At 56.9% G+C, this 26,309-nt stretch overlaps 1 protein-coding gene across 2 annotated transcripts in view; it reads right to left on the bottom strand.

The window, feature by feature from the left end:
* RAI1 (retinoic acid induced 1) overlaps positions 1-26,309 on the bottom strand; it is a 114,341-nt gene that overhangs the window by 69,024 nt on the left and 19,008 nt on the right. The window contains exon 2 of one of the 2 annotated variants that reach the window (XM_037019571.2): positions 8,056-8,190. The exons of the other annotated variant lie outside the window; for it this stretch is intronic. The gene's annotated coding sequence lies outside the window, so the exon portion shown is untranslated. The remainder of the gene's footprint in view (positions 1-8,055; positions 8,191-26,309) is intronic. 2 annotated transcript variants of the gene reach the window in all.

The raw sequence follows: 26,309 nt of genomic DNA, 5'->3' as shown, positions 1-26,309 counted from the left end.
CTCCCTCTCACTGCTGAGCTTTCTTTTAGGGAATTACAATCTGCTGGGCTTTAATAACTAGTCCCTGAGGACTGCCACCTCTTTCCCCAGCAGAGACTTAGTAGTCCCTCCCAGGGCTCAGCAATGGGTTTCAGCCCTGGGCAGAGCTGCTCCAGCTCAGGCAGGAGCTTGGGAGCAGGGCCAGGCTCCTGCTTCCCTCTGAAGGGCACTCTAGGTCCACACAACTGCTCCATGGGGAGAATTCAAGGGAGGAGGAAGCTCTTGTCCAGGCCAGGCTCCACCAGTGAGACTCCGAGAACTCAGGGTTCTAGGGTAGGAAGCAGGTTCTGAAGGAGCACCAACAGGCCGTGGGTCCACGCAGCCCCGTTCAGGATCCTCCCTGGCTCCTCTCACTGGCCCTGAGTGGTCCCACCTCCGAGCCTTTTCTTTCCCACTGCCTTCAGGTTAAGCTCCTCATAGCACTCAAGGCCCCAGGCTCCTGTTCAGGCTCCATTCCTGCCTCTGCCTCCCCTGCTCCCACCAGCGTACCCAGGGCTCTTCCAGTCTTTTATGCCTCCAGGCAATGAGGCCAACGTGTTGTCCTGCACTCAAGTGCTTCGCCTTTTGGCCCTGCAGCCCTGTGCCCCCCACTGGAAGGCCCACCTTGTCTCTCCTTGGGCAGCGTCTGGACGTGCCTCCTCTAAGCCAGACCCCCGGGGCCATCAGCAGATAGCCACTGAACACAGGACCCAAGGAAATGAAACCTGCCCTGTAAATCCAGCATCCATCAGATGCCTGCTGACACCTGTTTTTGCTGGGCCCCATCAATGCGAGCCGCTATGGGAGCTCGGCTGTGCGTGTTGGAGGACCAGGTCAGGTTACAGTGAGCTGCGAGGGCATGGTCAGGCTCACCCATCCCAGTCAGGTCCCAGCACTCTGTGTGTGAGCCCTCTACTCCCAACACCCTCACCTCTAGGACAGCTAACAAGGGCCTGGGTGGGTGTGGGATGCACATGAGGCTGGCACTGTGCAGTTCTGGGGGCCCTGCTGACTGAGGTTCAAGGCCAGACACAGAGGGTGGTTGCAGTGACCCCTGGGTAACAGCTGTTAAGTCATGAGGCTCCAAACTGGAGGCCCAGTGTCTGAATCTGGCCACAGGTGGGTTGCTACATTAGCTGACAATGTACAAAACTCAGGAGATGTCATGTAAACACCTGAATCCTGGCTCTTAAGAAGGTGGATAGCAGGCACTCTAGGCTGCATCCCTATACACTGCCCTGGCAGCACTGAGCTGCCACACCCACAGGGGCCAAGTGGCCCCCATACCCTCATTAGCTTTGCCTGCTGGCCTTGCAATACTCAAAGGTTGGTGGCCCTGCATTATGCAAACATGAGTTCACCTTCTGATCACTCCTTCAAGGTAATAGGTTTGCACTCTAAGCAAGGCTTTCAATGCTCTGACCCTTGGCAGTGATGAAAGGAGGCATTTCAAGCCCTGGGAACGTAGGAAGAGGACATTTTTTGGGAAAGCAGATACCATATAGGTTAAAGTGGTCCTGGAAGGTGGCACCTTGCAGGGATGACCTGCAGCAGGCAGTGTCTCTGTCTGCTTCAACGCCAAGGATTTGTGGGGTGAGCAACGTCTGCCTGCCCCTCTCTGAATTCTGTCCTTGGGAACAGGCGGATGCTTTTCTGGCCTCATCTGCCCTCTAATTCCTCATGACACAGTCTCTGACCCCAGAATCCTCCTCTTGGTCAAGTTACCCCTAGGAATTTGGGAACTGATCCAGGAGGAACATCCCTTCCCTTTTCACAGACACTTTACCTTTTATAATACAGCTTCTTCACGGGAGTCCAAGGAACTTCTTAGCCCCTAGGAGGCTTCTACCGAGATGATGGTCACCTCACCCTCAGACTGTCTCCTAGAAAGCACAGGAGTACAGCATGTCTCCCTCCACGGAAGCCAGCAAACCCAAGGTCCCTGCCATGGCAACACACAGGTGCCCTGACCAGACAGATGCACAGATGAATGCTTATGAGCCCCTCTGTGCATCCCAGTGCTGCCATGCACTTAAACTTGACCTGGCTTTCTTTACTTTCCTGACAGTACACAAAGGAGAAACTGAGGCTCCAAGAAATGGAAAACACTCTTGCTTGTGGCCAGTGCTATCACATGCTTCTGGGTGTGGCTGACCTAAAGCTGGGGTCCCTCCTCTCAAAGAAGCTGGGCCTGGCGCACAGGCCATCAATGAGTGTGTGGAGTGGGAAGGGACAGGGCAGAGGGCCACCTTTCAGGTCCCCACAAATGCCAAGGTGGGCAGTTTGCCTTATTCCCTTCCACTCATGAAGCACAACACTTGATTCCTGGATGCTGGCAAAGGGCCACCTGGTTTATTATAATCATGACTACTTTCTACTACCACAAGTCCTCCCAGGGCTGACTGGGGACAAGATAACCAGGCAAGGCAAGTATGACCAGGCCCAGACTTTTTCTGGAAAGGTCTTGGAGGCATACACCCAGGAGTGTGGCTACATAGTGGCTAGCAGGCTGAGAGCAGCACCTGTGGCTGGTCTGCTGCAGTATCATCAGCCACCTTGGGGAACAATGGGATGGAGGGGCAGGAGGCAGAGGATTGGCAAAGGAGACAAGAGTCAGACCAGAGCTGCCCAAGGCCGGAGAGTCAGCTAGCACCCTAAATGAATGGACAGCACAGCCCTACAGTCTGTGCAGCTTGGAACTCAGAAAGGAACAATGTTGGGGGTGCATGGGGGATGAGAAGGCCTATCTTTGATGTTCCAGCTTCCTGGGGTCCTGCAGAGGAAGAACCCCTCCACTGTGGGAGCCTGAGGCAGCTGGGGACTAGCAGGGGTCCTGAGCCTTGGGGCCAGAGGACTGGGTCCAGGCAGGGGTCCCCAACTTCTGGCTCTTTGACCTCAAGCATGTCACTTCTCTATAAAAGTGAAACCACAAACGTTGACTTGCGGTATCTGTGCAAATGGCAGGCCAGGTGCCAAGCACACGCAGGGGGAATCCAGGGGTCCTAGTAGCTGCCGTCCAGCTCCTGGGGACTCAGAGTGCACCACCTGGGGTGGGGGGAATGTGTCTCTAAAATTCAAAGCAGCCGCCAAATCTGCCTCAGACACATGCCTCCAACACTTCACCACCCAGCTTCCCCCCCACCCACCCCAAGGCGCACTCTCCTTCAGAGGCCAGAGCCCCAGCTGGCTGTGCCCTGTGGTCTGCATTCTGCATCCTGTCCCATTCTGCATCCTGTCTCAGCCTCCATCCCCTCCCTGGCTGGGGGATGTAAGCAGGAATGGCTCAATCAGGATATAATCGTTTTTAATTAACGTGCGGATCATTTCACAGGCTGATCTCCTTGGAGACCAGAGGGAAGACGGTCTTTTAAGAATTTCTTTTGCCTCTCCTCACCTGCCCCTCCCAGTCGAAGGCCACCCCCCTTCACCCACCCAGCCACAACCTTGAAAGCAGCACAAAAGCCTGCTGCCTGGATCTCTCTTGGGGCCATTAGGAGAGAAGTGTGTGCTCACACACAGACAAACATGCACGTGCCCAAGCTCAGGGGCACACTCTACCCCCAGAAATGCACAAAAAGGATCAGAGACTCACAGACATGTGTGCACACACCCACAGACGTGGCACACACAAGGATACACGCAGATTCACACACATACACATACACACACAGAGGCAGGCATGCACACACGTGTCCAAGCTGGAAGGTACAGAGACCCTTAAGAAATACACTAACAGGATCTGAGGCACAAACAGACATACCACACGCTTACACACACACATGCCCAGGCTGGTGGGCACACCAACCCCCAGGGATACACAAACAGGATCAGACACACAGATACACACATACAGGCACACATGGATGTGCACACATCCTCGGGAACACACCACAGAGATGCCCAAATACCCTCAGCCCATGGGAGTGCTGTTCCTAACCTCATGCTGACAGCAGGGGGACAGAAGGTCCCTGTCCTGCAGTGGGAAGTCACAGCCAGTCACCTTGCCCCCTAACAGCAGCCCCACCCAGCCCTGGTCCTGGGGGTGCCCTGTCACCTGCCCCATGGGGGAACCCATCAACAGAAAAGCCACCACCAAGGCCTTGCCTCCCTGCCACCCACCTGACCTGGATCCTTCTGAGCCCCCAAGCCCTGCAAACAGTTGTTCAGCTGAACCCGACAGAGCCAACCCAGCTGTCCTGCCTTTCCCAGTCATCCCCAACACCCTGGGGGGGTGGCCCCAGCTTCTCCTCCAGGTGCCCAGTGAGGCTGGGGACAAGGGACTTTCTCTCTTCTTTCTAAAGGTCCTTCCATGCCCCCATTTTCTTCCTTCCTGACCTTCCCTCCCCCTTTTCTACCCCCTCACATCATCTCTCCTCCCCTTCTTTGCTCTCTCCCCTGCCTCTCCAGGTCCAGGGGACCTCCTGGGTTCAATCTCAGGATCAGAGTGCACCACCTGGGGTGGGGGAGAATGTATCTCTAAAATTCAGAGCAGCTGCCAAGTCCCCGCTCCCCCATTGTCCGTATCTGTGCTGACACCTGGCCCCAGTGCCAGAACAGACCCAGAGCTGGGTTTTTGGACAAGCAAACTGAGGCACAGGGTAGGGGCACAACCCCTGGGGTCTTCTACAATCTGCCAGCTCACCCCTCTCACTGCATCTACTTTGGACCTTGGCTTTTCCCCTGGAAAATGGGATGGCAAAGAGGGAGGAGGAGTTGTGAAGAGGGGCAACAGGGAGCCCATGGCTGACCAACTGCAGGCTAGGAACTTGGGTGGCCCCGTATCCCAGGAACACGGCCAGAGGGCATGACACAGAGGGCTTAGGAGCCTGTCTGGTGCTCCAGCTGGTGATTCCCTCATGGGGCCTCAGTGCCCACATATGTGAAATGGGTGAGGTCAGCCTAAAAGACCCTTAGAGGCTCTTCCCAGATGTAGAAACCAAATGGCAGATGAGTAGCCAGTTCTTGACTCCTACAAGGCCCAGGGACTGCTGTGTGACCTTTGGACTCACTTCCCCTCTCTGGGCTCCCATTTCCTCCTCTGTCAAAGGAGAGGGGTCAGACAGGTGATTCACTGTCAAGTCTCTTTTCAGTTCTAAATAGAAGGTTCTAGATTGTGGGGAAGGAAAAACAGTGCTTGTCCTGGAGAAATGAGAAGCCCATTCCTCCCACTGTAGGCATGTTGACATCAGCAGCATCATTGTGAGAAAATCATCTTAAACATTAGAAAAGGCTCTCTACATGAGACAGACCCACTACCTTGTTCACCAGGAGCAACCCGAATGAACAAAAGGGGAATATCAAGTAAATGATGATGAATCCACCCAATTGGGAAAGCCTGAAGACATTTAACCATGGTGCTTATTAAGAGTTGGTTACAAAACAGGAAAAAGGCTCCTAATTAGCGCAAAGAAAGCAGTATATACATCTGAGTAAAGAGAATACTGACAAAGTCTGTAAACAATGACCCAGCCACTAAGTTGGAAAAGGGTGTGAAGGACAACATGGAAATACTAACACGGTCTTACTTAGCCTAAGACTAAAACCTCTTTTGTTTCTTTTTTCTCTATTTTTAGGATTTTCTATGAGCCATATTTAAAAATGCATATATTGAAAAGGGTTTTTTTTAAATAGCTAAATCCCTCCAATTCAGAAAATGTTCCATTCATTCACTCATTCATTCCCAATTCATTCACTTTTTTGTTTGTCCAGCCAAAGCTGAGTGCTCTTCACCTGCCAGGCTAGGGGCTCTAGATTCACAGGGAATAGTTCTCAGAAATTCATGGTGGAGGCAAGAGAAGACAGCCCCACAAATAACTCTATACTAAGGGGGTTGTGCCATAATGGGGCCTCCCAGTGAGCAGAAATCAACCCCATGGGTTTTAGCCCAGCCTCCCTGCTGCCTCACCCAGGCCTGCCTGCAACTGCTAGGATCTCAGCCGCTAGCCTGTGGGTCAGGAACTAACCCTGAACTGCCAAAGCCTCCAGATGTCGGGGGTGAAGGTGGGGAAGAAAGTGCAGAAGCCCTCCTGTACCCCTCCAACCCCATGGCCATTCTACCACAGTTCTGTGGCTCTGGTAGGTAACCCCTTCCCCTCAGGGCCACTGGACAGCTACCTGGCGGCAGCACCCTCTCTGGGCTCTGATTTCCGCCCCCTCCAAGGTCCCCCAACAAGGCACCAATGCAGCGGCTGTGAAGGGGAGCACAGGGTATGGAATCTGCTAGCTCTTGTCAGCTAGTGTCATGCTGTTAGCATGTCAAAGGGTCCTACGCCGCCGTGTCCCTGCTGTGTAGGGGACTGACAGATTTCTGGGGGAAGGTTAACTCTTTCCTCGGCAAAACCACAGAAGAGCCTGAAAACAGTCCCCATCCACCCCCAGATGCCTCCCCTCTTCCTCCAGGAATCCCCTCTTCAGGAAGGGAGAAGAATTTCCTTCATCTGCCAGGGTTGCCAGCTTGGGGTCCCTACCCCCAGTAAGAGAAAGGGAAGGAGCCCCCTTAGCCCCGCCGCTGCTCGCCCGGGAATCCAAGGCAGATTTCCATTGACTGTCCTCCGCCCCCACTCCCGTTCAACTGCCCCTATACCCCTCCACAGCTCCCCCTTTGCCACCAAAGGAATAAAGGACCTAAGCGCTTGGAATGCCAAGAGAAGCCTCTGCCCCACAGCCCCCACTTTGAGCCTGCGCCCCAGGACTGCGGTCCCCAGAAATTCTCTGGGCTAGCACTTCCTTCCCATGGCCCCAGTGGGAAAGGCTAAGTTCCCACCGTTCTCCTCCCCCCTCCTTCCCCTCCCCCTTGCCCGGAGGGAGGGGGCAAGGCGTCCGGATCTCCGGGTCACGGGAGCAGCGTCTGCTGTGGATCGCGGGAGACAAACACTTCGTCTCTCTCACACCACCACCACCACCACCCCGCCCCCCCCCTCAGGATCACCTCTGAAGCCCGCATTGTACCGGGGAAAGGGAGCAGGCTGAGGTTAAGGGGACCCTCCGACGTGCCGGAACTCACTAGCCAATCACCAAGCCCAAGAGGGGCTAGAATCCACGACCCCCGGCCGCGGACCCCACCTCGCCCCCGCCCCCTCCCTGCGCGGCGCGATCTTACGTCAACGGCTCTAACCCAAACAAGCCCCTCCCTCTAAGGAGTCCGCCTCCCCTCCCCCTGCCTGGGGTCAGCAGCCCAGGGAGAGACCCAGCTACGGAACCCCCTCCCGCCGAAGGCAGAGGCGCGAGATTTCATTGTCAGCCGGGCCACTCCGGCGCGAGTGAGGCGGAGGTGCAGGGCAGGGGTGCTATCCGACAGGCTCGGGCGCGGGAGTGGGGAGGGGTCTCCAGGGGAAGTGTTTGAAGCTGCTCCTCCAGCTCAGTCCAGATCCAGAAGCCGCCGGGGGAGGGAGGAAGGCGGGGGTGGGAGGAGAGCGACCTTAAGCGCTCGCGGGCAGCTAGGAGGGGCCGCGGCGGCCGGAGGAAGCGCCTGGAGGCGTTGGGGGCGCCGAGTCCCCCGGGAGGCTGAGGCACGCGGGAAGTTTCCCACTGGTTGCCCGGAGCAGGAGGACAGAGTGCGCAGACAATCCTCCCGGCCTGACTAGCACTAGGGCGCAGATTGCGAACTTGAGCAAAACTCATTCTTTCTCCGGCATTCTGCTCACCACCCCATCCGCGGCCACCAGCCCCGCCATCTCAGCCCCTTGCCTTCTGCCAGTGCAAATGTCGCCAAGACCTCACCAATGCACTGTGGAGGAAAGGGGAGGAGGGAGACCCCAGCATAAGCAAACTGCGGACACACACACACAAAAAGAAAAAAAGAAAAGAAATTCCTTCTCCTGAGACTGAGTCCCTCAGCTGGCGTGGAAAACCCCCAAACAGGCAAATCAACTCCAGCCAGGATCGCGGCGCGGCGGGAGGGGTGCCCGCGGAGGGCGGCGACCCAGCCGGCTGCCCAGGCTTTAGGGTAGCTCTGAGCGGCGGCGGGTCGGGGGCTCCAGGAGTCCTGGAGCCCCAGAAGGACACCCCGAAGACACAAAGCTCTGCCGCCAACAATACCTGCGGGCTCCTCCCGGGTCACCCGGGCGCCAGCGCTGCGCGTCTCGCCGTCTCCCTTTCCCCGCGCCGTCCCTCTTCCTCTTTCGCGCGCTCTCCCCCTTCGCCTCGTCCAGAACGCGGCGGCCAGATGAGATCCTTGGGAGAAAAAAATGTGAGTGCTCGCACGATTCCTTTCTCTCCGCCTGCCGCTCGCAGCGGCCCGGGGCTCGCTCCTTTCTCCTTCGCGCTCCCGCGCGCGCCGCGCCTCTCGCGCCCCGCGTTTCCTTCTCAACAGCCCCTGCGAGCGCCCTCAGTAGCCATTATTCACGGGCCGCCGGGGGACAGGAGGTAATTAGAGACCGCCCCGTGGCCGCATCCACTCGGCAAGCGCGATGCGGGCGCGGGGTGCGCGCGGGGAGGGGCGCGCGACGAGGGGGCTTGGCTGCGCGCAGCCCGCTCCCCAGACGCGGGGGAGGGGAGAGGGAGGGGAGGAGGAGGGGGCGCCGGGAGGGAGAGGCGGGGGAGGCGTGGTGAGCTGGGGGAGGGGGAGCCGGGGAGACGCTCCCGCGGCTCTCACCGCGGGGGCTCGGGGTCACCGGCTTGGAGGCTCCAAGGCGCTTAGGGACTGGGGGTGGGGATGGGGGGGGAATGTGTCCGCGTGTGTGAGCGCGCGCGCGCGCACGTGTCAAAGATAGAAAGGGAGGGAAGGAACGCTTTAATATTTTTCCAGTGACTTACAAGCCCGTGGGTGAGCTCTTAGCTGCGCGTTTAGGTCCGTGTGTTTATCAATGTGGCTGTGTATTTCTGTTCTGTCCTACGCGTGGATGTCACGGGGTTTGGCGGTCCGGCTACCGAGCTGATGAATGTGTTTCTGGGTCTCGGAGGGACTGAATGATGCGGTGCCTGCGTGGGGCTGTTTGTATGTGATTGCTTATAGGGGGTTGTGTGACTGCTGGGTGGGATTGCGCCTTTGTGGGGCCGTGTGCCTCCGAGGGGCATCTGTCTGTGTGAGGTTGTGTGTTGGTGATTGTGTGTGTGTGTGGGCCCGAGTGTGTCTGAGGGGTGTCGTGTGTCCGTGTGGGCTTGTTTGCGATTGGGACTGCGATTGTTGGGGCTGTGGGTCTGCGTATGGAGGGGCGGTGCGCCTGTGAGGACTGTGGGTCGGCGAGAGGCTGTGATGTGTGTCTGCAGGCAATCTTGTGTGTGGCTGCGTAGGGCTGTGTTCTGCGTGCGGGTCTGCAGCCTAACGGGCAGGGAAGTGGGGGGAGTCCGAGTGGCGTCGGGATAGCAGCGCCGCAGAAGAGCCGCTTAAGGCGCGAACAAGCTGCGCGCTGGGGTCGGGGCGCAGCGCTACGCGTAGCGAAGGAGGGGCGGCGGGGGAAGGCGGAGACGAAGGGGGCCTTCATCCCGCACCCCCCTTTTCCGCACCATAGATGCAGCTAGGAGATCCTGGTACTTGCCGGTCCCACGGTCCTAGAGTCACTGGGTTTGGAGGACCCTGCTGGTCCGGGGAGACGCCTATGGGCGGGGCGCGGGGGGCAGCAGGAATTGAGTTCGGAGGTTTGGGAGCATCCCTGAAGCGCGCGGCCGGGGCAGCCTAAAGAAACCAGTCTCGGTCCGAAGACAGCGAAACTCTAGGCCGAGACAAAGAAGAGCGCGGCCGGGGGCGTTTAGGCGGGACCGCACCTCCCGGTTCCCCCGCGGCAGAGCGGCGGCCCTACCCGCGAGCTAAAAGCTGTCGCGTGGAGCCTGGCGGCAGTGGCGCGGCCCCTCCTCGTCCTGGTCCCGGAGCCGCAGCCGTCACTGGGAGCAGCTCTAGAGCCCCGCGGGCACTGAATTACGCGTCCCGGGAGTGACCGAGGTAGGGGGGGTTTCTGAGCGTAGCAGCCCTGCGCCGCACCCCGGGGCTGATTGAGAGCTCAGCTGGCCCGCCCCCCGCCCGGCTGCTCACCGCCCACGCAGCCATTCATTCATTTATCCGTCGGTCTCTCCACCCACCCACCTTCCATCCATACCGGCGTCCGACCTATCCTCTGTCCTCCAGATTATCGCTCCAGGGATCACACAGACTGGTCAGACCTGGCTGTCCGCTTTGTGTGGCTCGCCAGTCTCGCTATGCTGGCCCTCATCTCTGCTGCCCTGTGCAGGCCCCTCTCTGGCAAGAGGGGTGGAGCGTACCCCAAGACGGATACCATATCCCATTTTGCTGTTCAGTGATCAATCACCTGACACCCCCTCAACTACTAACCCCCACCACCCCTATTAACCTCTCCACACATCCTACACTCCACCCACCCCACAGTAATCAGGAGCCAAGTGGGTGTGGGGAGGCTGCTCTTCACACTGCCTGGCCCTCCTGAGACCTGGTGGATTCTTAGGGTGGTGGCAGGCAGCACATCCCCACCCCACTGCCTGAGTGCCAGTCTCAGCCAGCCTGGCTGGGGGAGGTGTCTGAGCAGGGGTCTGATGAAAGGATTGCTTTGCCTCCAGGCCTTGCCTCAGGGTTCTGCAGGGCCTGGTGGCACAGGGGCCCCTAGTACCCAGTGGCCCGAATAGTCACTTCCAAACCCAGCATTGGTACAGTGTCAACTGGAAAATGGAAAGAACACAAAAAACAAAAAACCACACAGATTCCCAGGCTCTAGCCCAGACCTAACCAACCCAAGTGCCCAGAGTCTGCACAGGCTGTACCCTCTGCCTAGGAATCAACATCTTAGAGGGGGGCTTGGGAACCACTGGTCTGGAGCATCTTACAGCTGCTCAACTAGACAGGGACAAAGAGCAGGCCTCTCTCCTGGGAATGGACCCTAAACGTGCCCTCTTGGCTGATCCCTGGCTTACCTGGTAAGGACGCTGCAAAAACAGGCCAACTGTGGGCACCTTCTCCAAGCTAGCAGGCCCGGGGCAGCCCAGCTTCTCTGTGGGCTCTGGTCTGTTTATCTTTAAAAGGTCTTCAATTTTCTGGCTTGGGAACCGGGGTCACTCAGTACTGAGGCTGCTGGGTGAGCCAGGAGAGGCCTACTATGTGCACCATTAGACAAAAATGATGAAATCCCTGCCGGGAACCACCAACCCAGCAAGAGGCTGACTTGTAACTCCTGCTGTACTGCCACCTGGCCTCAGCCTCAGGCTGTCCCGTCACATCCTGACTCAGCCACCTCCTCTATACTGCCATCCACAAGATCAAGACTGGCAGGTGGGAGTATAAGCATGGTAGTATGTGCCCCCTTCCCCTGGAGGGTAGGGACAGGTTCCCTCCCTGGTTTCAGAGCAGTCAGAATTGTCTTCACAGTGGCTGATGAGGTCCCACACACTGAGGTCCCCCGCACCTCTTTGACCTCATGCACCCCCCTTACCACCGTGTCTTCTTGCTGTTCCTTGAACAGCAGGTATTCCATAAATTCTCAGGGCATGGCTGGTAGGGGAGGCTGTCTGGGTGGCAAGCTCCTTGCTCCGGCCAGACGTCTGACTCCACAGCCTACTGTGGGAGTCCTGTCCTGCTTCAGCAGGGAGAGGAGATGCCCCCTTGCTTGATGGGCAGGAAAATTCTATGGGCCTGTGGGTGTGTGCACAGGCCTCAGAGGGCCCCATGCTTCCTGGTGAGCTGCGGCTGTCTTCAAGGGAGCCTGGACCTGCACAGGTTGCCCTTTTATTTGCTTAGCACTATCTAAATAGCTGCTTTCCTGCAAAGTGTGTGTTCAAATGCCATTCTTGAGTTAAATGATGTGCAGGAGCCAGGGAGGGGACCCCAGGCAGGGGCCAGGGAATGCAGGCAACTGGGGCAGTGGAGCTGCCAGATGTTGGGCTCACTGACAGGCCACCAGGGATGGGAGTTAGCCAGGGGCCACCCAGATGGGCCCAGAGGCAGAGAGAGGGGCCTGAACTCTACCCACCATGCCAGGTGCGTGCCACTGAGACCCAGAGGTCAAATTCAAGCTCAGCCCTGGTCTGGGTACTATGGCTCTCAAAGGACAGAGAGCCGGCACTTGACCCACATGTCCACAGACCCGTGGTTGGAGGTGGGCCTGGCAGGTTTCAACATCTGCTCCACACATTTGCGTAGTAGTCAGCCAGTGATTTCAAATCTCTATTTCTTCCTCAGAGACTGGGTCACTAATGTCCAGACAATTGCCCAAGGTCACACAACTTGAGTATATGCATCTATTTGCTTGACAAGTATTTACTGAGCACCTACTATGTTCCAGGCATTGTTCTATGTGTGGAAGATTCAAAGGAAGGAATGAAGCAAAGCTTGCATTCTTTTTAGTCATGAGACAGATAAGAAACAAAATAAATTATGTAGTGTGTTACATTTCACAGTGTGCTGTGAAAAACTAAAGCCAAGGAAGAGGGCTGGGAGCATTTGGGGGGTAGGGGGCTCACTTGGAAACATTTGGGAAAAGACTTGAAAGACTAAAGCAGTGAGGCATGCAGCTATGTGGGGAAAAGCTGTGTAGGCAGAGGGAACAGCAAGAGCAAAGGCACTGAGACAGGAACACGGTGAGGATTTTTGAGGAATGGCAGAGGCTAGTGTAGCTGAGTGCAGCGAGCAATGGGGGTAGTGGGAAGAGATGGGGACAGAGAGGTGACAAGGGGCCACACCATATGACCTTGTACACCTTTGTTAAGAACTTTAGCTTTAATGGGGAGTGAGATGAGAAATCTGCAGTGGTTTGAGCAGAGGAGGGATGTGGTTTCTCTTAGGTCCTCACAGTGTTCCCTGGGCTGCTATGAAGAGAAAAGACCCGGAGCCAGGGCAGGAGTGTAGACACCAGAAAGGTGGCCCCTGCGTGAGTCTAGGTGGGTGATGATAGATAAGGCCTGGCCAGGGTGGGGGCCATAGAAAGCTGAGAAGCCATCATATTCTGGGTTTATTTTGGAGGCAAAGCTAACAGGACTGGCTGATGCTTTTGGCTTGAGCAACTGGAAGGCTGGGGCTGCTGACATCAGCCGGTCATGCTAGGGGAGAGGCCTCGGGCAGAGTAAAGGAAGGCAAATCCTCAGGAGGGAACCTCCCTCCCTCGGACAGCTTAATGGCCCTCATGCCAAACAGCTTAGACAGCTGCTGAAGGGGCCCCATTTTTAGTAAGTGTACTGGGAGCAGTGCCCTGCCAAGTCACTTTCCCACTCTGAGCCTCAGTTTCCCCTTTTAACGAGCATGTCAGTCCACATCAGCAGCCAGCGGCCCCATTTGTCTTCCCTGTTCCCCAGGTGGCTCCTGTTCTTCTAGGCCAAGTGAGCAAATCCACTCCACGAACCTCTTCTTCAGGGTAGGTTTCTGGAAACCCCCACCAAGTGCTAGGTGTTCCAGGCGTGTCAGGAGACGCAGTGAACAGACAGTCCCCCCTGTCCTCATAGGATATCCTAGTAACTAAGGGATTGCAGCCTTGTTCCTTTTTCTTCCCCACCAAAACCTGCTAACACCAGCACCTCCTGAGAGCTGGGCCACCACGGGAGACTGAGAGCAAAGCACTGGAGAAAAGGTTTCTCTCTGAGAGCAAAGAACTTGATGTTTTAACTGGGATGTGTGTGTGTTAAGGGGATCAGGATTATAAATATCCAAGAAGTTCCCTTCAGTTATTGGACAATTTTCAAAGTTCGTGTGTCTCTCACCACAAATGCCAGGGGATAGCAGTAGAGGTTGGAGGAAGATCTGGGATCTCCCTGTTCAGGCTCTGGCCAGAGTCAGGACAGGAGAAAGGCCGCTGGGGGATGGGGGACATACCACAATCACTATGTGGCCCTGTAGGGCCACAGGCTGGCCTTTGGCCCTACAGGCGCTGGGCTGGGGTCTGCTCACCAACACTTGCCAAGACTCAGACCAGCTCATTTTTCCCCCTGCCTTTGATCTGCACAACCTTTGATCTCTGTTGTCTGTGGCTTTCTCTGTCATCTGTCTGTCCAACTTCTTTACTAGACTTACGGGGACCACAAGTGAGGTCATACAGCTTCCGACTCAGGCCAGACCCACCCATCACGGGACCCTCTTCACTGGGCCTGGACTCCGGGGGAGGAGCCTTCCAGAGGTCCACAGCCTCTCACCCTCTAGCCCCTGCCCCTCATCTCCGGGGCAGCCTGTGAAGCTCCCCCCAACCCTATCCCCACTAGCATTCACCTTCCTACTTCAGCATCTGAGTGCACTTAAAGATGCTGAGCTTGTGTCCCTGAGTGTGGAGGAAGCAAGGCCCTCGATTCAGCAGGGGGTGGTTTCAGGCAGGGCTCTTGGGGGAATGAATGGGGAAAGGAGGAATGGGCAGCTGGAAAGGAAGACAGACTGGTGGGAACTCAGGGAGAAGGGCAGGGGGAAGGAAGGAGGAGGAGAGGGGTGGAGAAGGATGGAGGAGGAAGGGAGTGAGTAGAGGAGAGAGGGAAGGAGGAATGCATAGCAACAGCAGTGGGGGTGTGCCTGAGAGGCTGGGGGCAGGCAGGGGTCTCCCAGAAGCCTCTGTCAGGTGGGGAGGCACTGCTCCTGTTCTGCATTCTCCAGCCAGGTCCTGGGCCCAAGGACACCCCTGGCTGTGTAGCTGTGACCAGGCACATCTGGCCTGGCTGGCAGTAGTTCACCAGAGCCACATGCCTTCTTGCCCAGTCCTCCTGCCTCTCCAGCAGCTGCAGCCCAGGCCCCAAGCCTGCGCACTTGGCCAGGGAGCCATGAAGGGGCTGGAGGCAGTGGTGTGGCTGAGGTCAGACAGACTCCTGACACCAGGCCACAGCAGCAGCCACACTCTGATCCTTGACCCCAATCATAGTGCAAGCCCCCACTCTGACCCCAGCCACTGACTGACTGCGCCCCCTGCTGTGAATGGACTTTTGACCCCAGCTATAGTCCTTAGCCATACACCAACCCTGGCCCCTGCTATAGATTGACCTCTGGCCCCAGCCCTAGCCTGAACCTGAACCCCAATACTGGCAAAGGCACTATTTCCTGGACACATTCCACCAGGCCAAGTGGGAAGGGTGGAAGGGGCCCAGCTCGGAGCCATCCCACCCCTGAGGCAGGAAGTACTGATCTCACATGCCAAAGCCTCAAGCACGCACTGACCAGGGAGAGGCTGCCACCCTGCCGCTTTCCCCAGTGAGATCAGCAGCACTGAGCGGCAGGCTTGTCCGGGCCAGTGTGAGCAGGCCAGAGGCAGACAGCCCTACACACACAGGCAGACCCACAGTCCCAGCCCCTGGGGCCCTTACACACCGACACACATGCACAGACACCAAAGACACAGCCAGATGCACATCTTTCCTCACCCCTGTCCCTTCTCACAGGGCCACACAGCCCCTCTGCCCTCCTGAAGCTGCTCCCCAGGTGCCCAGGAATGGCAGAGCTGAGAGCCCCCTCCTCTTCCTCTCTTCTAGGGAGGCTGTGGAACCCTCCCAGCTCTCCTCAGGTCCCAGTGGCTTCATCTGCCTCCCTCAAAGGGAGCCCAGCTAGAGGGCGAGCATTACTGCCTCCCAAAACTCAGGGAAGCCACTGATGCGCCTGTTTCCTGACAGGGCCCACCCCACCCCACACAGCAGATGCAGCAGTCAGGACATGCGCCGATCACACATGCTCCCCTGGCAGGTACTCATGGGCACATACACCTCTGTGTATGCCACACTCACAAACTCAGACACACACGTGTATATACATATGCGAGATGTATATGGGGACACACACACACATACACGTGTAAAGGCGATGCAGATGCACACATAAGGACGCACGCGCAGACTCCTCTGTGTAAGAGTGCACTCAAGCACCACATACACTCGGTGGCAGCCACCTGCCTCCACATATCATTTGTTCCCTGGCTGCAGGTGGCCCCAGGGATGAGGACCCGACAGCATAGGGGCATCTCTGGGGGGCTCAACCACTCTTCAAGCAACCCCTGCAGCCCCTCCCAGCTCAGCTCAGAGCTCTGCCCTCGGGACTTCTCCTGGCCCCCAGTACCAGGCCTCATCCAGGTGAGAACCCCTGAAGTCCTCCTGCCCTTGTCCTCCCAGGACCTGGGCTGGCTGGTCTATGGCACGACTTGGCCAACTCCCTCTCTGCCCAGGGAGACCCATCCTGAACCCAAGTCTGTCAACTGCAAAATGGGAGAGATCCAGGCCCAGCCTCTGGGGCAGGCGAGTCCCGTGAACATTCCAATGGGAAGCCCTTTTCAGGAGTGCCTGAACCTGCAGAGACAGCCTTCAGAAGAATGAAGACAAGACTTCTGATCAAAAAGGATGGTTATGGTGGGAGGGACATTCATTGTTCTGTGAAAATTTTTTACCACAAGAGTGTGTAAGTGGAGGGGGCAAGGAGGGGTCGTGGGCCAAGTGGGGGAGGGGGGGAAGAGGAAATAGTTGTTCTGTGCTTTTCTTCCTTTTTGTGTTCATCCCAGAATTCCCCAGAGAAACAAACCCAGGTGACTGTACATGGGGCAAAGGGTGTGGCACTCCAGAGTGATAACTCTGCCAAGCTTTCCCCACGGAATCCTCCCAGTAATGCTTTGAGGAAGGTGTCCTTAGCCAATTCTAGAGATGTGGAAACTGAGGTCCAGAGAGCAGAGGAGAGAGGCAAAAGGCCTGAGTGACTCTGGGTTGAGCCTGAACCACTACCCTGTCTGGTGAGCTTCTCACAGCTGTTTTCATTCACCCATCAGCCCAGGGCCCAGCTCAGAGCAGCCCAGCCCAGGCACGTGTGTACAGGAGAGGAGGGGAACCCTGGCTGAGGCACCACCTGGCTCTCCAGGAGAGGTGCCGGGTGATGAAGTCATGCCCACACAGCCTAAGCCAGGAGAGGCACACCCGCTGCTAGCCCCTGTGCGAGTCTGGCCCTGCCGCACCCCAGCTCTGTCCCTGGGTGGCTCTGCACCCTCACTGGGCCCTGGTTCCACAGCTAAGAAGGATAGCGCTCTGCTCCTGCTCACCTCGGGAGGGAGATGTGGACTGAAAGCTGCCTTCTAAGCTGTGATCTCTCTCCCTAAACTTAGCAAAAAGCTCCAGTCTGAGATCAGAAGGATCCTACCAAACCCAGCACCTCAGATGATGGGACTACAAAGCACACACACAGGGTCCTGCACGTGGCAGACTGACAGGGCCCAGGGCCAGGGCCAGCTGGCTGCAGCTGGCGTGCTCTTCCAGGTTTGTTTCCGTGCACTTCTGTGGCAGATGCATTTGCTGGTCAGCTTCCTTAGACAACCCACACCACTCCCACCAGGTGTGAAAGACTCACAGCCAGCTGCTTCACAGTAAGTTTCTGAGACTCAGTGTCTTTCATCTATGAAATGGGAGAATAGCAGGGCCTGGGTTGCCTGCAGGGCTAATGGGAATTCATTCCCGGAACTGTGGGGTTTGCCAAATCCTAAGCTCTAAGTGTTAGTTCTTAGAATGATTAATTCCCTCCTGGCCTGTGAAGAGATCTGAGTTTTCAGTCTCAGGGGTAAGCATCAAATTCCAATTTCATAGTGATGGTTTGAACATTTAATTTAGAAATCCTACTTGGTGTGCTGCTGGTGCAAAAGCCCACCCCAACCTTGTCCCCAGTACCAAAGGACCACCGACATGTGCTCTGGGCTACTGGTCCCCTAATCCCTTTACAACTTCTCAATAGCCAAGTGGGGTGGGGGACAGAAAAGGGCCCAGGAACCCCTTGCTGCAGACACAGAAACTCGGCTCAGAGAGGGAGCTGAAGAAGGGTAGAAGCAACAGGAAGACAGATTTCACCTCCATATAAGGAAGAGCTTGCTAACAGGCAGAGCTGCCCAGAAATGGAATGAGCGATCTGCCCTGGGAGGTGGTGAGCGACCTGTGGCTGAAGGCGTGCAAGCAGAGAAGGTGGTCTCTGGGCAGAGACATCACGAGGGAGGCAGACACTAGGCAGGGGAGGACCACTGGGCTCTCTGGTCCTGTGACTTGACCAAGGCCATGTGAGCAGGAATAAGATTCCGGAGGGTCAGAGTTGGAGGCCAGAGCAAGCACTCCTGCACCAGACCTGCCATGGAAAGCCCAGCAGACAGAGCCCAGCCCTGCCAGGCAGTTCCTTGCCCACTCCCAGGTCACAAAGCATTTATTATTCAGAGAGAAATACCTTTTATTGTTAAGTCTTTACAGCTCCTCCCAGCTTCCCTGGGCAGCTCCCTGCCCCCTACAGCCTTTATGGCAGCCAGAGAGAGTCTAAGACCCAAGTCAGATCACATCAGAACCTCCCTCACTCAGAGCCCTCCATGGTGCCTACCCCACACGAGTTAAAATCAAGTTTATGCCACAGCCTAGGATCCCCTATGCAACCTGACCTCTGCTCTGTTCTGATCTCATTTCCTCCCTCTCTCCCTGGGCTTCTGCTGCTCCAGCCACATGGGCCTCTGCCTGGCTCATACACATCAAGCATGGTCCTGCCTCAGGGCCTTTGCACTGGCTGTTCCTTCTACCTAGAACATATGACTCCTAGGTGCCTGCTCAGCTTTCCCCACCACTCTCCATTTCTGTAGCCCTGCTTTTTCATCATAGCACTTACCACCTGCCTTATCTCTCTGTCCACTGTCTCCTTTCCCACTAAAATGGCAGCTCCACTGCTTGGAGGCTGCTTTGCAGATAGAATGGGGCTGTAGCTCAGTGCATGTCAGGGATGTTTCCACTGAAATGAGCAACATACCAGGAGCAAATGCAAAACCTGACCACCCCACAGAGCAGACGTTGTGCACTGGAGGCTCTCTGCCTGTGGACATGTGTGGTTTAAACCACACCACACCGTACCTTTTGTTAATTGAGCAGGGAGAGTTCATAAATCCTGGCTTCTCTTGAAACAGATCTGGTCCTCCAGGGCCGCACACCTGCATGACAACCATCAGCAGGCACGGAGAGGCTGAGCCTAGGGGGCCTTGGGGTCCTGGCTCTGGGGTCTAGGGCCAGGCCTGGGGCTGCCTCTGTCAGGCAGGCCCTCCCCAGATGGGAGGCTGCCAGGCCCTGGGAGATGAATGTCTTGTCCCTTCTCAGAGACACAAAAATGTGGTGGACACTTCCCTCTAGGAGAGATGTGAGTCCTTTGACATAGCTGCCCCCTGGTACTTGGGCCATGCCTGACTCAGCCTCACCTCCCACCCACCTTTACGCTTCAGCTCCTGCTGTGTCGACTTGGGCACTTCCCAGGATCCCTTAGCTCTGTTACCCTGTATAGCCACTGTGTACCTGCTCTTCTTCCATCTTCTAAGGTACCCCAAAGGGCCCACTGAGGTCCCTGTACACATTTTGCCTCTGACTGTGAGCTGAGGCAGTAGAGAGTGGCACATCCTGGCCTCCCCAGCCCTGGCAGTGTGGAGGGCACAGAAGGCCTTGGGAAGCTTTGTTAAAGGACTGAATGAAAAGCACCCAGCCCAGGGCCTGGGAGGGATTAAGGAATAACACACACCTAGAAGGTTCCCACTTGGGTCACGCTCAGTGCCAACACGCATTTACTAATCACTCATCGTGCAGCTGTGCACAAAGATGGGGAACCGGGAAGGCCTGTAGCGGGGAGACAGGGCCAGAGAAGGTGGGCCAGCTGGAGCCTGGGTGCTGCATTTGGCCTGTGCGTGTGCCTGCATGTGCGTGTGTGTTCACACTGACGAAGTTCTCCTAGCGCCTCACGCTCCCCACCTGCACACAGGGCTCCCCTGATCGCCAGCCTCTCCACCCCACAGCTCAGCTCCACCTCCCCACTGAGAGGTTTCTGGCACTGCAGCCCTGCCTTCCCATCCATCAGGATTTTGCTGCATTCCTGTGAGTCATTCTCCAAGCAAAGCCTTGGGAGGGAGAGAAGGAAGCTGGGGGCAGAGGGGAGGCTCATGCAAACCAGGCCCTGCCTCCTCCCTCCTACCTGTCCCCCTCAGTGTCCCCTTCCATGCACATAGGGGTCCCCTCAGCCAGGAAAGCTATGGAGTAAGAGTCCACTCAGCTTGTGCCACAGACTTGCTGGGTAACATTGGGCAAGACCCTGGCTCTCTCTGGGCCTCTGAAGATAATGACCCTGAGGGTTCCCACCTACAGGATGCACGGGCCTCTGAGGGGACTCTGTCTCAAATGAGGCAGGGTGTGGGGCAAGGTGTGCTCCAAGCAGCCTCTGCCCACTTCCTTGTCTCAGTTTCCCCACCTCTGAGATGAGGAGGCCAGTCCCTGGGGAGTACACGGGTCAGTGGGCACATTTGCCAGGTCCAGCAGGGTGGGGGCCTCAGCACCGGCAGAGTAACCTGCACCGATCTTAGGGCCCAGGCCAGGGTGCCTCCTGTCGGCAGTCCCAGGCTCCCGCACTGAAGCTGTACTGGCAGGCAGTTCCCAGTGGGGCGCCAAGGAGCACCAGGTGCCTGACTCACAGCCCGGGCCAGGCTACGAGGAGGGTCTGGGACAGACAGCAGCTCTGGGGGCCAGGATGGGACACTGCTGAAGAAAGGGAGGAGGCATTCCCCCGCCAGCGGCGAGAAGTGAACTGGCTGTGGCCATGTTTCCCTGTGTGCATGTGTACATGGGTATGTGAGTGTGTATGAACATGGGTGTGGGTGGACTTGTGTGTCACACGGCTCAGGTGCTGGGGTCTTGTGGTCCAGATCAACAAGGAGTGTGTGCAAGTGTTCATGTGATAGTGCATGTTTGCCTGCGTGGCATGGGGGGAGCCTAGCAGGTCTCCCTGGAATGCTCTCTTTTGAGGCTAAAGCCCCTTCTGGGCTCTGTTTCTCCATGAAAACACCCTTAGTCACCCTCTCTGTGGCCACCGCCTCTGACTGGTGGGTGTATGCCACAGCCTACGTGCTCTCATATGTGTGTCTACGTGTGTTCCTGTGTCCTCAGCACCCCGAAGCAAGTGTGGATGTGGGCTAGCTGGCAGGAGAAGGCATGTCTGTGTGTGTGACAGATTGTGGAGGGTGTGAGGAGGGGTGATGAGTGTCCATGAACGTGGCCACAAGTGGCAGGGGTGTGTGTGTGTACGTGTGTGTGTGTAGTGCCACAGTGGGCTGGCACCTAGGAACAAGTGTGAGCACAAGAGGATTTCCTCCTGGAATGCCAGCTCCTGGAACTGCCCAGCCAGCTACCCCCTCCTGTGCCCAGGCTCAGCCAATCACTCGGCCTCACATCTGTTCTGTGGAAAGCAGGTTTTCAAAGCCTAGTAGCTGCACCCACAGGTGCACACACCCCAGGCACAGGACTCTATTTGTGAGTCCCCTTAAGACTCAGAGCAAAGCTCCAGGCCCTCTACACAGACAGATGCCCTGACACACATCACTTGGACCTGGTATGGGGGCTCACAAAGCTAGGCAGGGGCCCCACCTTCCCAGGGCACAGCAGGTCCCTGCTCAGGCCTGGAGGCCACAGTCTGGCCCAGAACAGGGAGATCAGGGCCAGAGTGAGGCCAGAGGCCTGCAAGGGCATGGGGAAGTTGGAGGCAGGACCCAGGACTGGGAAGGAAGGAGACTTTGGGGGCAGCCGGGAGTGCTTGGTGGCTGTCCAAGGCTGGGGCTGGAATACCCCAGTGGCCTGCATGTTGGGGCAGCCCCGAGGAGGATCAGCTTACAGGCACAACAGAACAGCAGTAACCAGAGCTGGGGGTGGGAGGTAGAAGGACCTCTGGAGCAGTGGGTGATGAGAAGGAAATCGGGGTAGTGGGCACCAGGGGTGGAGAAGGGCATTTCTGGGTGTGTGGGAGAGACCAAACCAAGGGCAAGCCTGAGCAGAGCCCCCAGCTTCCACACACAACGTGCGTGTGGCAGCGGCGCCTCAGACCAGGAGCTCCCAGCTTTGCCTCTCACCTGTGAGATGCCTCCTCTGCTGGAATATGGAGCCCACCCTCCTCACAGGGCTCAGGGCGCACACGGCAGGCCAGCCACCAGAGCAGGTGGGAGGCACCCTGGGCTTGGGCTCCTCTCTTGCACTGAGTGGACTTGGCCTGAGTCCCTTCTGCTCGCTGGGACTTGCTCTTTCTGCCTGAGCAGCGGGTGTCCCGGCCCACTGCACCTGAGGGCAGGAAGGCCCATGGAGGACTCTAAGACAAAGGGCTCCCTTTGTTTTGGAGTGTGGACAGCAGGGGCCTTTGGCTCAGGGTTCAACTCCCCGCCCTGGCAGTTGCAAAGCTGGACCACTCTGGGTGTTGCCATGTGGGCTTAAGCATTTGAGCACAGAGAAGAGGCTGCACTCTGGTGCAGTCAGCTGGCACCCAGCCTAGGGCAGGGCTTGGTCTCCCGACTCTGGGTCACTGCTCTGTGCCCCTCACCACGTATGGAACCCTTGTTGTCAGGAGGGGCCACAGTGGAGGGAGGAGCCAAGGGGACATGGAGCATTCTTGAGTCTCAACGGTGATACGAGCTGCCTGAGGGTGACGCAGGCGGCGGGCACGGAGGTGTAGGAGACAGTGACCCATCCTCTGGAGTCCAGATCCTGCCCCGGGAACACTAAGGTTTCTGGATTCTGTAACAGAGTCTTTCCACCTGGTCCACCAGCTCACCCAGGAGAATAGCCCAGAGCGGGGGACGGGAGGGCACAAGAGCCAATTTTTCATTCATTCCTCGTAGGCCGATGAACACGTGTTTTTAGAGAAAACAAGGGGCTTGCTAAGCAACCAGCTTCCCAGGGTTGTTCAAGGGGTCTCCTCCTAGGGAGGGGCCAGCCCCAACCCCTGCTGCCACCTCCAGGTCAGTAGATACTCAGAGAGGACACAGGCCAGCTCACAGGCTGAGTAGTCATTAGGGGCAGGTGGGTGGGCAGCAAAGGGAACAGGAGGAGGGTGTGTGGACCTACTGCAGGAAGAGGGAGGGGGACAAGGATGGCAGGGGCAAGGCCTGAAGTTTGGATATCCCCTCCTTCATTTCTGGGAGATGGGGGCTTAGCTCATATGGCCACAGCCTCTGAGGCCTGTCAGGCTGCAGGGCCTCAGGACTCTGGCCCCTCAAGTCCCCAGGGAGCCTGTGAGCTCCTTAATCAGGGCACAGCTCTGCTCACACCTGCAGGGCTTCCACCTCCTCGGGAGCCTTTCCTGAAGCCCCACCCCTCAGCCCTCCCAAGCCACACCTACTCCTTTGCGGTTTCTGCAACTCTCCTCAGGTCTTCACAGACCATTCCCCCTGGGGTGACACTCCCTGCTTCCCCAGCTCTGTGCATGGGCCACCTGCTCCTGAGGCCTTGCCTGACTCCTCAGGTTAAAACGACAAACATCCCTCTCCTGCCATTTTGCTCCCGCACTCACCACCTCCTGGTGTGCTCTGCCTACCATCTCCCCTAGAGCAGGAGCTCTGCCAGGGCAGGGATCTAGCTTTGTTCCTCATGTGCATCTAGAGCAGCTCCGGCACACAGTAGGGGACCAAGGCACACAGTAGGGGACCAATAAACGTGTGGAATGAATAGCACACCGGTTATTCAAGAATGGAAAGCCTCCATTTGGGTGGTGAAACCTTTAAAAACCCTCCCCCTGAGGGAATTTCGATTCTTTTTTCTTGAGACAGCTCTGGGAGGAGTGCCGGCCCCAAGTCCACAGCTTGCTCTTGGCTGGAGGGGTGCTTCTCATTTTTCTTCCACATTGCGGGCACTGACCAACCCGCATCCTGGGCAGCTCCCCTACATGTGGCTCAGGCACTGACTCTGCACTGAACCCCCCAAACTGTGCCAATCACTGTACAGGGTGCCCCATCCAGCCTGTTGCTCCCAGGCTGTGGGGTGCCTGCGGACACTGGCCGTCCAGCTCTGGGCTCTCCCTGAGCCTGCACTTCCTTTGCAGACCCCATTTGGCCCTTCCCCACCTAGCTCCTTAGCCTGGCCTCTTCCCTCCAACTGCTGGCCTTTCATTTTACCCATGTTTCATCCTCATCTTTCAGCCAAAGGGCCCAAAGTCTTCTTCCAGCCTGGCAGCGCTACCTGGACACATCCCTGCTGGCCAGAGCCACTTCAGCCTTTCCTGAAGCAGGACCCCTTGCCTGGAATGCCATTCCCTCCCCCTGCCCCACTCTGCAAGTCTCATGCCATGCCACCCCCACCCCTTCGGCACCCACCCCCACCTCTGAGGCCCACTCACATTCCCTCTGAGCCATGAACTGTCACTCTGCAGAATGATGCCCAGCTCCCCTGGGCCTATGAAACAGGTGTCCAAGAGACATTTGCTGAATGAATGAATGATGTAAACAAATCAGCAAAGAAGTGAATAAATGAGACAGAGTCTAAGTGTTGCAACTCTAGAAATAGGGCAGCAATAAGGATCTGTTGCTTGGCAAATCTCCTCTGCAGCTCATTGTTCTCTTGTACGGACCCCTATAAACGTGTGGAATGAATAGCACACCGGTTATTCAAGAATGGAAAGCCTCCATTTGGGTGATGAAACCTTTAAAAACCCTCCCCCTGAGGGAATTTCGATTCTTTTTTCTTGAGACAGCTCTGGGAGGAGTGCCGGCCCTGTTTTACTGAGAGAGAAACTGAGGCTCAGAGAGAGCAGTGACTTGGCCAAGGTCACACAGCTGGGCTGTGCAGGACTGAGAAGGGATCACAAGTCTCCCCGTCCACCATTTGGGGGTCACATCTGAATAATGATGATGTTCACAGACATGATGTACCAGTCAGGCTAAGCTATGTTGCTATAACAAAACCCCCAAGTCTCAAGGGCTTAAAACAACAAAAGTTTATTTCTTATTTCTTCACATATGACACATTCGGTGGGGTGGCAGGGAGGCTCTTGTTCACTGAGCAGTCACCACCTTGGGCTGCCAGAGGGCGCAGGCGCTCTGGCATCTCACCCTAGCAGGGAGATGCTGGGCCTGGGAGACATGCAGGTCCCTGGCCAGCACTGGTCACATGACCCACCCAACAGCAGGCAGTCCGGAAGCCCAATCCCACCACAGACCTGGGGGCAGAGAGGTGGAAACTGGCCAACAACCCTGATGACGCCTCCAGCACCAACAGTTATGTGAGTGGCAGAGGCCACTGGCAGAGTGCTTCCTGTGCCCGGGATGCTGGGCTGAGGGCGTGAAGTGGAACTTCACTTAATTAAACTCATGGACTTCTGCTGAGGCCCAGTCTGTGAATATCCCCATTTTCTAGATGAGACAACTAAAGCCCAGCCAGTGAAGTGTCACTGAGGGTTTGTGGCTTCTAAGTGGTGAGACTGAGATGGGAATTCACATTTGTGACTCCAGGCCCTCCCCCACCCCACTGCCCAGCACAGGCTCTTAGCTTCCTCCACTGAGGCTGGCCGGGGGTCAAGGACTTCCCAGGGAAGACAAGGAGTCCCCCCACGTGGAGGGCCATGCTGACGGTTCCCACCACTGCCACGGCCTATTCCTAGATGTTTCCAGTGCCAGAACTCTTGGGAGTGATGAGCCCAGCCCCAAGTTTTACTGAGAGAGAAACTGAGGCTCAGAGAGAGCAGTGACTTGGCCAAGGTCACACAGCTGGGCTGTGCAGGACTGAGAAGGGATCACAAGTCTCCCCGTCCACCATGAGCTGAGTCCCCCCGAGTGTCTTGCCAGCACCAGGTGCCTGGGGCAGCCTCAGCCTCAGAAGGGAGGGTCATGAGCACTCCCTCTTCCCGGCAGGCAGGCCCACTGAGGAAGGGCCCTCAGTTCCTGGCCTAGCACGCCTGTGGCCCTGACCACCCGGGCCACCCTCCGAGGAGGTGGGCCAAGTGGCAAGCACCTGGTGGCTCACTGCTCCCAGGGACAGCCCCCATCAGGGAGACCAGAGAGACAGAGGAGGTAAGTCTCCACTCCAAGGTTCCACATCTAGAACTTTCTGAAAACCCTGGGGCCTTCAGAGAAGCCACAATGTTGGTGGGGTGGGGGTAGAGGGGCATAAGTCTGTGGAGAGGGACATGGAAACAAAAGAGGTCAGTGGAGCTTGGAAACAGACCCACTTGGAGTCAGATCCCAGCTCTGCTCTGTGACCTTAACCCTTGGAGTGGGCCTCAGTTTTGTCACCTATAAAATGGGGCTGTGATCAAGATCACAGATGATGTACCCAATACCTGACACATAGTAGGTATTCAATAAAACACCTTTTATGAAAAAAAAGCAATTTATGACTTTTAGTGGTATTTTTTGCCCAACCCCAAACCTGAACCCGACTGTGATTAACATCTTCCCTAGGCTACAGTGGGGCCCTCCTCCAGAAAGGTTATGGCTCTCAATCTGACTGCTGCAGGAATGCTCTTGGTCTCCCACATGGTCCCTCTCGAAGGTTCCATGCCTAGGAGCTTGGCCAGAAAGAGTGCTCACCTGCATCCATATCCCCACTTGGCATCCATGCCCCTGGCAGGGCCCCTGAGTCACAGTGCAGCTGGCCAACCACCCCAGCCTCCAAGGGTAGCCATC

Source organism: Manis javanica, chromosome 4, assembly GCF_040802235.1.
Source record: "Manis javanica isolate MJ-LG chromosome 4, MJ_LKY, whole genome shotgun sequence".
Classification (NCBI taxonomy): Eukaryota; Metazoa; Chordata; class Mammalia; order Pholidota; family Manidae; genus Manis; species Manis javanica.
The sequence above is the reverse complement of the archived record's forward strand: the minus strand, read 5'-3'. Positions and strand labels throughout refer to the sequence as shown.